At 40.7% G+C, this 12,246-nt stretch overlaps 1 pseudogene; it reads right to left on the bottom strand.

Annotated features, from left to right (window-relative positions):
- Window positions 1-458: 458 nt before the first annotated feature.
- LOC133534121 (uncharacterized) lies at window positions 459-4,181 on the bottom strand (annotated as a pseudogene).
- Window positions 4,182-12,246: the final 8,065 nt, after the last annotated feature.

The following is a 12,246-nucleotide window of genomic DNA, read 5'->3' on the forward strand; positions in this document are numbered from 1 at the left end:
CAGTTCCTCAGCGAGGACTACACAATCGTCGATTAGTTGTTACGTAATATGAGTCATAACTTCGCATCGCGGAGGTATGTTATGGATGTACGTATTCTTAGAATGAACTTGCATAGGTATTGAAATAGACTGACCTTTGTGCTCTAAAATTCATGCATTACGTTTATAACTTATTTCTGCATCATAACTGCATATGTTTGTTTTTTTTTTTAATTTTTTTGACATTTCGACAATACCTAGGTTGTCCCTAGCGATGTATACATTGACATTTTCTTTTTTGTCGTGACATTTCTTTATTTATTAATTTTATATTTTTTGTTTTAATGTTAAGTTGACGATCTTTTAGTGAAAGCCTTTGTTTTATCCTTTTGTGTAAAATACTGTGTCTTTTTCTTTAAGAAATAAATAAATCTAATCTAATCTAACGTATGAAAAAAAATTCTCCTGAAATTGCTTGGGCTGCGCATTGCATATCCTTAAAAACATGAAACTTTTCTTTGCAAATAAAACCGTTAAAGTCTAAGTCTAAATAAATATATCCTTCTGAAATTAAATCTCCACATACTCCCTTAATAGTTATGCTATGTCCTTGCACTTGCCTGAGAAGATCGGGCTTGTTTTGTAAATATTCGTACCTAATAGCACACAGGGCTGCTCCACTGTCGGCCAGAAGTTTTAATTTATGTGCATTACCTACACTACAAGTGACTGTGCCATAATTGTCTCTGTTATAACTAAATATCACGTTATTCATGTTAGTCACGAAAAAACTGCCTATTAGGTTTTATGTCGATGTTTGTCTGTTGTAAGTGTTGTGCACGTGTATTCGCGCGTACGGGCACGTGTGCGGGTGACTGGGCCGCGCGCGCAGGTCGGCGAACTTTAGACGCGCACTCAGCAAAATGCTTCGGTTGTTTAACCCTGTTTACCCTGCGAAATACCTATGTAACGATTATTACTAGTATAATACCGTGTCCCGAATGTGTTTCTTTGTGTGTTAAAATTCCTACCCTTATTATAATGCGCAGAGTGGGCGTTCCGGTTCCCGTAATTATTACGAGAATGGTTGCGCCCATAATGTAGGACCTGATCCTGTCGTGGTGATGAACTATACTCATCAATGGCCGTCCTAATCGCCTCGGGCAATGACCTAAACTGCCTCGACGATATTATGGTACTTAATTTTGGGTCTGCTAGTCCATCTGCAAAACGCGTAACAGCCGATTTTTCGTTTAATGGACGAAGTATTCCGTACCTACTATCGTTACCGTCGGCCTGAGATATGGTCAGATTGACAAAAAGATCCTCGATCTCAGCTCCGAATGCCTCTATTGATCTACTACCTTGCTTAGCTCTGTATAGTTGAGCCTGAATCGATTCTGACGATTTTTTGGGTAGTAAATTCTTACTACCCAAAAAATCGTACATTCCTACGCATATCTGCTATGAGAGATTCATAATCATAATCATAATCATAATATTTATTGATAATATAAATTACATGTCACATTTTATACAGTATATAAAGATTGTAGATTTGTATTTTAACTACATAATGTATCTTATAACTAAGTTCCTAATTTAAAGAACTCCTTATGGTCGTAGAACGCCTGCTCGACTAACCAAGTTTTTAATTTGTGTTTAAATACTGCTACGCTTTTAGTAACTACTATTGAATCCGGGAGACAATTGTATACTTTTGGGCCCAATATGTGAACGAGCTTGTCCGACTTGGCCAGCTTGTAAGGCACGGGCGCGAGCCTGCGGCAGGCGCGGCCGCAGCGCGCGGGGTAGCGGCGCGGGGCCGCACGAGCCAAGGCTGGGACGCTGTCCGCTTGTGAGCGCGCGTATATTGCCGCTTGGAAGATTAGTAACGACGGCAGGGTTAGGATGCCTAAGGTAAAATGCGGTTTCGCCGATTCGGTTTGTGCGATTCGGACTATAGCCCGTACGGCACGCTTCTGCAACCGAAAGACACGCTCCCAATCCGCGGCACGGGCCCACAACTCGGTCCCGTACTGCAGGTGTGCGTGCACCGATGCAAAATAACACGCTCTCAGCATATCGCGAGGCAATAGCCGAGCCAGACGTTTTAGTGCGAAGCAGGCCGCTGACAACTTATTACACACCTTATCAATATGTGCCGCCCAAGTCAGTCCCCTGTCCAGTTCGAAGCCCAGAAAAGTTGAGCTCGCAGCTTGCTTGATATTCAGCCCATTTGCGCACACAGACATGGACCTCGTTTCCCTTCCCGAGAGGTCGAAGTGAACAAAGTGCGTTTTCCGTATGTTCAAGGTGAGGCCGTTTTTACTGAACCAGTCGGAGAGAAGTCCTGCAGTAATATTTAGCCGGTCGCTAAGTGCGTCACAACTCTGGGCGGTAACCACCACTGCTACGTCATCCGCATACATGAATGTCTCTCCGCTGTGCACTGCCTCAGGTAGATCGTTCAGCAGCAGTGAGAACAGTATGTTAGAGACGGACGATCCCTGCGCTACGCCGATGTGGGTTCGAACCGGGTCTGAACGTAGGCGTCCCCCGTCCGCTACGATAACCTGCGTTCTGTTACGCAGCATGTCGATCATCAAACTCAGTGCTCGGTCATCAATGCCGTAGTGGCGCAGCTTATCTTCTAGGACGCCGTGATCCACCAAGTCGAAAGCCTTAGATAGGTCGCAGCATATCACTGCGACTTGGTTTTTGGTTTCGCGAGCCTCAAGAATCAGGCGCACAACCGCGCGCGTGAGCGCTGACGTCGATCGACCTTTGCGATACGCATATTGTCGCTCGGAGAGTGCGTCGGTGGATTCGAGGAAGTCTGTTAACCTCGCGCTGAGACCATATTCAAAGACTTTAGCTAGGACGGGGATAATCGCTACTGGTCGGTATGCGTCTATGTCTTCCCTCTTGCCTTTGCCCTTGAATAGTGGCGCTATTCGACTTTCCTTTAGGGCCTCTGGAAATACTCCTTCACGAATACACCTATTGTACGCGGTCGCCAGTATCGGTGCTAGATCTGCGGCCACCGCCCTGAGCATGACAACAGAAATATCAAAGATGTCTCTCGTGGTTTTCCTTGCAATACCTGATGTGATGATGGTAAACACGTCGCTCGGCGTGAAAGGCCTCAGTCGAATGCACCGATCAGCGGGCGGGCGTGCGGCGCGCAGCTCGACGAGCGCGGCGGTGCGCGCCGCGGGTCGCGCGCCGCACGCCGCTGCCGCCGCGACGAATCTACAATTTATCGCATCGGCCGCATCTTTCTTGGAAGGAAACGGATTACCTGCGGAGTCCCTGATAACGTCCGTGAACTCGAGCGGTTCGCGGACCGCTTTTCCCTTTTCTCGATTGATTACGTTCCACATGGACTTTATAGTATTCTTGCCGGTTTGTATTTTATTAATATAATAAGAAGATTTTTTAATGTATAATAGTTTCGAGTATTTATTATTCATGTCGTGTATTATATTTGATATCGTACTGTTGTCGGGCACTAATTTTCCAATTTCGGTAATGTCAAATAGTAATTTTTTATATTGATAAATGTCATCCGTCACCCAAGAATCTTTTTTACGATTATTAATCGGAACAACGGGAAAACATATTAAGAATTTATTTTTAATTATATTTATTATGGACATAATCAACTTTTGGCTCGACGTCTCGCTCCGCTGTATGAACACTTTCCAGTCCACGCTTTGTATAGCGGAGGTAAAGCTAGCGTAATTACGCGGCGAGTATATGCGACCTTGGCGCGGCCGCGGTGGCGGCGGCGGTGGGCGGCGCAGCGTGGTGCGCACGGCGAGGTGGTCGCTGAGCAGCGTGGTCACCGGCGCTGTGCGCAGCGCGCCGCGCGTGCCGTTCCAGTATACGTGGTCTAGATTAGTGGCGGTCGCGCTTGTGATTCTCGTAGGGAAATTCACTTCATTTTTAAAGTCGTGGGAGTTGAGAAGGTCCGTTAACCTTCTACGATTCTACGCTACTGTACGACGTTTTTAGTCTGAGCTTGTTTTTAGGACGAACTCTATTAGGACCTGTTGTGTCTCGCTGTTAATAATAGAACTGTACATTAGAATGCCGTCTATCAATTGTTTAGTGGTATCCTCTTGCCCCGTCATGACGGGCAACAAGGCGATAGCCGTCTTGACATCGAAACTGAACTTTGCCATTATGTCCTCCGTTTGAGATTCTGTGTCAATTTTTTTTTAATGCTACCTTAATCCTACTGTAGGTCTCGATAATGTCACTTATATGGCTAACTCTATTTCCGAAGGCGTAAAGTTTGCCTGTCGCTCCTCTAAGTGAGACGCAATATCCGCCGCGCGGTTATATAATTCGCTTGATTTATATAATTTCTTTCTATCTCTTTCTGTCGCCTCTCCGGACCTAACTTCACAATATCTTGTCTTAGTTTATTTAACCTGTCGCGTATGGACTCTAATTCAGATAGCATAATAAATTCGCGAATACAATTAATAATATACAATGGCTAAGATAAGGATACCTATCATTCTCTACATATAATGACGAAATAATAAAACATTATAATAAAGTAATACCTAACTTACATAAGTAGCGGGCAATGTACTCCCGTAAGTGGGTCATGTCGACACTGCATTCCGCGCTGGCACGGGCGGGCGGTCGCGTGACGACGCTGGCGAGCTGGCACCTCCATGTGGCACTCGCTGACGCTGCATGTGGCTGCCTCTGCTCCGACGACGATGACGGGCCGGGCTAACCCTGGACTCCCTCGAACATGGGCCGGAATAACCCTGGACTCCTCTTGAAATGGGCCGGGATAACCCTGGATACCTCTTGAGTTGCGAGCCGGGATAACCCTGGACAACGCTCTTCTTTCTTCGCACTCTTCTTAATTTGAATTTTGGTTCTTGGTCATCTTTTTAGGGTTCCGTAGCCAAATGGCAAAAAACGGAACCCTTATAGATTCGTCATGTCCGTCTGTCTGTCCGATTATGTCACAGCCACTTTTTTCCGAAACTATAAGAGCTATACTGTTTAAACTTGGTAAGTAGATGTATTTTATGAACCGCATTAAGATTTTTACACAAAAATAGAAAAAAAAAACAATAAGTTTTGGGGGCTCCCCATACTTAGAACTGAAACTCAAAAAATCTTTTTTCATCAAACCCATACGTGTGGGGTATCTATAAATAAATAAAATAAATAAATAAATATTATAGGACATTATTTCACAAATTGACTAAGTCCCACAGTAAGCTCAATAATGCTTGTGTTGAGGGTACTTGGACAACGATATATATAAATATTTATAAATACTTAAATACATAGATAACACCCATGATTCAGGAACAAATATCCATGCTCATCACACGAATAAATGCCCGTACCAGGATTTGAACCCGGAACCATCGGCTTCATAGGCAGGGTCACTACCCACTAGGCCAGATCGGTCGTCAGAGATCGTCGTCATCTATGGATAGGTCTTCAAAAATGATATTTAGGTTCCTAATATCATTTTTTTCTAAACTGAATAGTTTGCGCGAGAGACACTTCCAAAGTGAAAAAAATGTGTGTCCCCCCCCCCCCCCTGTAACTTCTAAAATAACAGAATGAAAAATCAAAAAAAAAAATATGATATACATTACCATGCAAACTTCCACGGAAAATTAGTTTGAACGAGATAGATAAAGTAAGTAGTAAGTAGTTTTTTTTTTAATACGTCATAAATGGTACGGAACCCTTCATGGGCGAGTCCGACTCGCACTTGGCCGCTTTTCTTTCTTCAGTTTTCGGTTTTCAAAAGGCGTGGGAGGGTTCCGTCTTAAAAATGTGTGGGTAGCTTCTTTCTTGAAAAAAAAAATGCGTGAGGAAAGGTTCTTCGACTTCAATCTTCTTTAGGGTGATCTTCTTGGCTTGACTTCGGTCTTCATTCTTCTATGTGATGCGCCGTGGTGCTCTTGATTTTTCCTGGTCCTCTTCTGGTATGGGTCGCCATCGAATAAGTTGATAATTGGAGGATCGAAAGGAGATTAAGTAAACTCATACATTGCCGAAGATGTGTTGTATTCTTGGTTTACAAGTATATAGAAGAGCGGGTAAAACTGAACATAACTTATTTATAGGCTAATATTGCTTACATGCTATTTATACAATTACGTGCGTCGCATATTTATGTTGCAGGCAGTAACGTGTAGTTACTCTTAAAATGTTAATTTAATAAATAAGGGCTCAAGGGCAAGGCTCGGAACCGGTTTTTAAAATAGCGGTTAATACCGGTTTATTTCGGTTTTACTCCGAACTTTTCAAAGAACGCGAACGTTTAAAGAACATTATTTTAACCTAAATAAACCGGTTTATTCGACGCGCGACGAGACGGCCGGCCGGCCGGCGGTGTGCCGCGTAGGTAAAGACACGTAGCAACGTGTTTTGTTTTGTGTTTAGAAAGACGCGTGCGCCGTGTAGTTGTCTTATGATCTGATAATGAGTCATGCATGACAGTTTAAATTCTTTAAAAAAAAAAACTAGTATCTTTAGCAGACGTCATAGAAATGAAAGAAATGGCTTTTACTATGAGACTTTAATTATACAAGTAATTGAAAAACAATTGACACTTAGGTGCAATCACACAGAGTACGAGATTAGAAGAAGAAGTATGCGACTATGCGTAAGGCAATCGTTGAGCATGCGCAATTTGCTCCTAGATTTCATGCAGGCGCTTAAATGGTTTGTGTTTACTTCCATCATCCTCTCCTGAACACAAACCCATTAACGCAGTAAACTTTTTGTGTTTAGGTCCATGTAGTCCTTTAGTTAGGAGATCAGCAATCATCTCCTGCGTTGGTAAGTACTGCACAGATCTCTCTTAAGAAATGGTAGCGGACATCAATATGTTTGCTCCTCGGGTGATACATGTCGTTACCTGAAAGACTAATGGCACTTTGGTTATCACAGTATAAAACCGTAGGAATATCTGAAATATTAGGCCAAAAATCTTCTTGTAATTGTTGTAGCCAAATACATTCTTGTGTAGCGGATGCTTAAGACATGTATTCCGATTCTAGTGTCGATAGGGCAATGGTCTGTTGTTTCCGTGAGTTCCAACTCAAAGTGGCTCCTTGAAAAATAAAAATTTATCCAGTGCATGACCGTCTATCTTCAGAGTCACTGGCCCAATCAGCATCGCTATATCCAACAATATTAGTGTGTTGATCACTTTTGTATGTAAGCTTTGTGAATATAGTGCCCTTTAGATATATTAGCACTCTCTTAATAGCCATCCAATGCTCTTCTGTAGGTTGGTTATTAAATCTGCTTAGTGTGTTTACTATATATGCTATGTCAGGCCGTGTGCCTTGTGAAAGGTACAACAAGCAGCCCACTGCTTCCTGGTATGGCTTATCTCTAATAATCTCCTTTTAATTTTTAGCCTTTTTTAATGTAACATTTGTTTCACATGGTGTAGACACCGGCTTGCAGTTCATCATTCCAAAGCGACTTAATATTTTTTGTATGTAAGCCGACTGGTCAATGGAAATGTCACCGTTGTCTTCCTGTGTAATCCTGTAACCTATACAATGTTTGGCTTCACCCAAATCTTTCATAAAGAACTTTTCTTTAAGTTTATTTTTAACTTCCAGGGCTGTGTTGTAGTTGTTAAAAAAATACAGTAGGTCATCTACGTATACAGTAATAAATAAGATGTCACTTTCATTCAATATTCTAAAGTATATGCAGGGATCCAATTTTGATCTTTTCATACCTATCTCAAGTAGAGCAGCATTTAATTTAAGATTCCACTGCCTGCTTGCTTGTTTAAGGCCATAAATGGACTTGTTTAATTTACATACTTTTTGTCCATTTTCAAAGTATGGCATATAAAATTGTGACATATAAATTTCCTTATTTATGTCTCCTTGTAGAAACGTTATTGCATCTGTTTGATGGATTTGTAATTTGTATTTTGCTGCCAAACCAATCAAATATCTTATTGAAGTGTTCCGAACAACAGGAGCATATATTTCATTGTAGTCTATACCTCTTGCTTGCTTGTAGCCTTTTATGACTAATCTTGCCTTGTAACGCGTCACATTTCCTCTTTCATCTGTCTTTGTTTTGAAAACCCACTTGCATGGTATTACTTTCTTATTCTCAGGTAAGTCAACTAACGTCCATGTATTGTTCTTTAGTAATGATTCATGTTCCTCATTCATGGCTTCTATCCACTTCTCAGCCTTATCGCTATGAAGCGCTTCATTAAGATCTTGTGGATCACTGTCTAGTATACTCATGGCTGACTCACCATTTATACAAAGATATGTTGTAGGATCGCGTTCAGCAGGCCCTTCCCGTCGTCGTGGTCTTAGGTTAATTCGACGCGGTGGAGTAACATTTACACTTTCATTAGGTATGTATGTTTCATCTAGTCCATCTTCATATATTTCAGATTCAGAAGTAATACAATTATCAGTGACATTCAGAGAACTTGAACTGCTCTGTTCATCGGATTCATCAATATGACATTGATGTCGTGACGGTGTCCTGAAAAACTCTGTTATCTTCCAGTATTGGTAAGTATACTACTTTCTTCTGTACACATTTGTCAGATGGTAAGTTTTTAATTTCATCTTTGTTTATTTCTTTGTTGGTATCTTCACCTTTGTTTTTATTTAATATGTTTTCTTCTTTTTCAGGTGCTGGAGGGACCTTCTTTTGTTTCACGGTGGCTTCTAAGAATACAACATCTCTGCTCATTATGGCCTGTTTGCTTTCTGGGTCTATAAATCTGTAGCCCTTTGTACATTCACTGTAACCTACGAATCCACGTGACTTTGTATCTAATTTTTGCCTTCGTTCTTTTGGAATGTGAACCATGGCTTTGCACCCGAAGATCTTCATATAGCTGAGGTCAGGCTGCTCACCGGTCCAAACTTCTTCCGGAGTCACGTCATTGAGAGCTCGAGTAGGCGAACGATTTATGATGTGTGCCGCAGTTGCTACTGCCTCTGCCCAATAGCAGTTCTGCAAATTAGCATTGAGCAAAAACTCCATGTACACCAATTGTCTCGTCCTGTAAGCTTCTCAATTGACAATAATCCGTTTTGCGATGTCATTTTGGTATCTGAAATGCCGAAAAGAATTCCGGCGACCGCGTGCTTTTAGGTTATGTACTTTTACTTTTCGATTTGTAACTTTATTTTATAGCCAAATCTTATAACTCACTATTGAGCATGACGCCCATGACCTCATAGAAATGAAAGAAATGGCTTTTACTATGAGACTTTAACTATACAAGTAATTATAGAAAAACAATTGACACTTAGGTGCAATCACTCAGAGTACGAGATTAGAAGAAGAAGTATGCGACTATGCGTAAGGCAATCGTTGAGCATGTGCAATTTGCTCCTAGATTTCATGCAGGCGCTTAAATGGTTTGTGTTTACTTCCATCAAGACGTTTCTCCGAATTATTAGAGAAATAATATTACTTACTAAGAGGAGAGTTTTCTTCTTCATTAAAAAACGGCTGACTATATACCTGGTCCATAGAGTCTGTGACAAGTATTAATAATCTCACTAATTGCTAGAGTCATTATGTGAATTTCCATTTTTATTGTAGATAATTAAGGTCTTTAATTCGTCCACAATTTTATGGTTTATTTTTTGTTACGAAAATTATAAAATAAAATAAAATAGCCTTTATTACTGGGTTAGGGTACAGTTATTTTTGTATATATATTAGATTATATTTCGCAACTCGTCGATACAAATTGCGGACGACTTCATCGCTTCTCTGAACTCACACCTGGACTCTATAAAATCATTCAGCAATATAATAATAACAGTGTAACAGACTGACATCTACATTTATTTATTTACTCTCTTAGAAATTATTGAATTTGTTTGGAGTGAATTTCGCGCATAATATTCGCACTTGTAATGTGACAGTGGCATCCGGTGACATCTGGCGGTGAATGACTGAACTAGCAGGTAGTTTACTCATGATAATATTGCATAGTACAATATTTGTTTATAATATATTTTTCAATATAAATTCTTAAGTAATGTTTATTGAATAATCGATTAAACACAATAAACTACTTCGTAAGCTTTTAATTTATTTATGTTATCTTTAGAGATGCCATCTGTTGTAAGGCAGATCAATCTAAATACGCGGAAATAAAAGTGACCAATCATAGACGAGGATATTAAATATTATCCAATCAAAACTCTGCATTCTGGTTGGGCTTAGGAGTAGGATTAACATGGCGGTTGAGGGGTGCTCATGGGGGAACGAGGTTATTTAAGGAACTGCAAAGTGGATTCGTGATCTTTTGCCTTCAGCAGAGCGTCGAGTCAAGAAGGAATCCTGTGAGTGTTAGGTTGTAAGGAAAACCATGTGTCTAAGCTTGTTTGCAGATACGTCTATTAGCGGCCATCTTCAGGAGATATGAAAAGAACAGCGACTGCAATGGGCGACGCGCGGGTCGTATTGACTTGAACCATGGTTGTGAAGAACTGTGTGAGCCTACCACGGGCAGTTGCCGAAAGGGCTACACTTCACGAGCATCTGGTCTTAAAGGTTCTTAATTTGTCACTGTGAGTGGCAAATCATAAGAAAACCGTGTATTAGAACTTGTTCGCAGATACGAGTATAAGCTGCCACCTTCGTTGGAAGCTTAGCGTGTGGATACGGCCAACATGGGCGGCACGCTGTAGGAGCTTCATCCGGATCATGGGCGTGTTGAAAAACACAAAACCATCATTCAATATTCTAAAGTATATGCAGGGATCCAATTTTGATCTTTTCATACCTATCTCAAGTAGAGCAGCATTTAATTTAAGATTCCACTGCCTGCTTGCTTGTTTAAGGCCATAAATGGACTTGTTTAATTTACATACTTTTTGTCCATTTTCAAAGTATGGCATATAAAATTGTGACATATAAATTTCCTTATTTATGTCTCCTTGTAGAAACGTTATTGCATCTGTTTGATGGATTTGTAATTTGTATTTTGCTGCCAAACCAATCAAATATCTTATTGAAGTGTTCCGAACAACAGGAGCATATATTTCATTGTAGTCTATACCTCTTGCTTGCTTGTAGCCTTTTATGACTAATCTTGCCTTGTAACGCGTCACATTTCCTCTTTCATCTGTCTTTGTTTTGAAAACCCACTTGCATGGTATTACTTTCTTATTCTCAGGTAAGTCAACTAACGTCCATGTATTGTTCTTTAGTAATGATTCATGTTCCTCATTCATGGCTTCTATCCACTTCTCAGCCTTATCGCTATGAAGCGCTTCATTAAGATCTTGTGGATCACTGTCTAGTATACTCATGGCTGACTCACCATTTATACAAAGATATGTTGTAGGATCGCGTTCAGCAGGCCCTTCCCGTCGTCGTGGTCTTAGGTTAATTCGACGCGGTGGAGTAACATTTACACTTTCATTAGGTATGTATGTTTCATCTAGTCCATCTTCATATATTTCAGATTCAGAAGTAATACAATTATCAGTGACATTCAGAGAACTTGAACTGCTCTGTTCATCGGATTCATCAATATGACATTGATGTCGTGACGGTGTCCTGAAAAACTCTGTTATCTTCCAGTATTGGTAAGTATACTACTTTCTTCTGTACACATTTGTCAGATGGTAAGTTTTTAATTTCATCTTTGTTTATTTCTTTGTTGGTATCTTCACCTTTGTTTTTATTTAATATGTTTTCTTCTTTTTCAGGTGCTGGAGGGACCTTCTTTTGTTTCACGGTGGCTTCTAAGAATACAACATCTCTGCTCATTATGGCCTGTTTGCTTTCTGGGTCTATAAATCTGTAGCCCTTTGTACATTCACTGTAACCTACGAATCCACGTGACTTTGTATCTAATTTTTGCCTTCGTTCTTTTGGAATGTGAACCATGGCTTTGCACCCGAAGATCTTCATATAGCTGAGGTCAGGCTGCTCACCGGTCCAAACTTCTTCCGGAGTCACGTCATTGAGAGCTCGAGTAGGCGAACGATTTATGATGTGTGCCGCAGTTGCTACTGCCTCTGCCCAATAGCAGTTCTGCAAATTAGCATTGAGAATCATACATTTAGCGCGCTCTATCAAGGTTCTATTAATTCTCTCGCTGAGACCATTCTGCTCCGGTGTATAAGGGTTACTAGTCTGATGCAAAATGCCATATTTTTTCATTGTATTTTGAAAATTTTTGTTAATATATTCCTTGCCATTATCACTTCTAAAAGTTTTTATTTTCTT

Source organism: Cydia pomonella, unplaced genomic scaffold (genome assembly GCF_033807575.1).
Source record: "Cydia pomonella isolate Wapato2018A unplaced genomic scaffold, ilCydPomo1 PGA_scaffold_58, whole genome shotgun sequence".
NCBI classification, from domain to species: domain Eukaryota; kingdom Metazoa; phylum Arthropoda; class Insecta; order Lepidoptera; family Tortricidae; genus Cydia; species Cydia pomonella.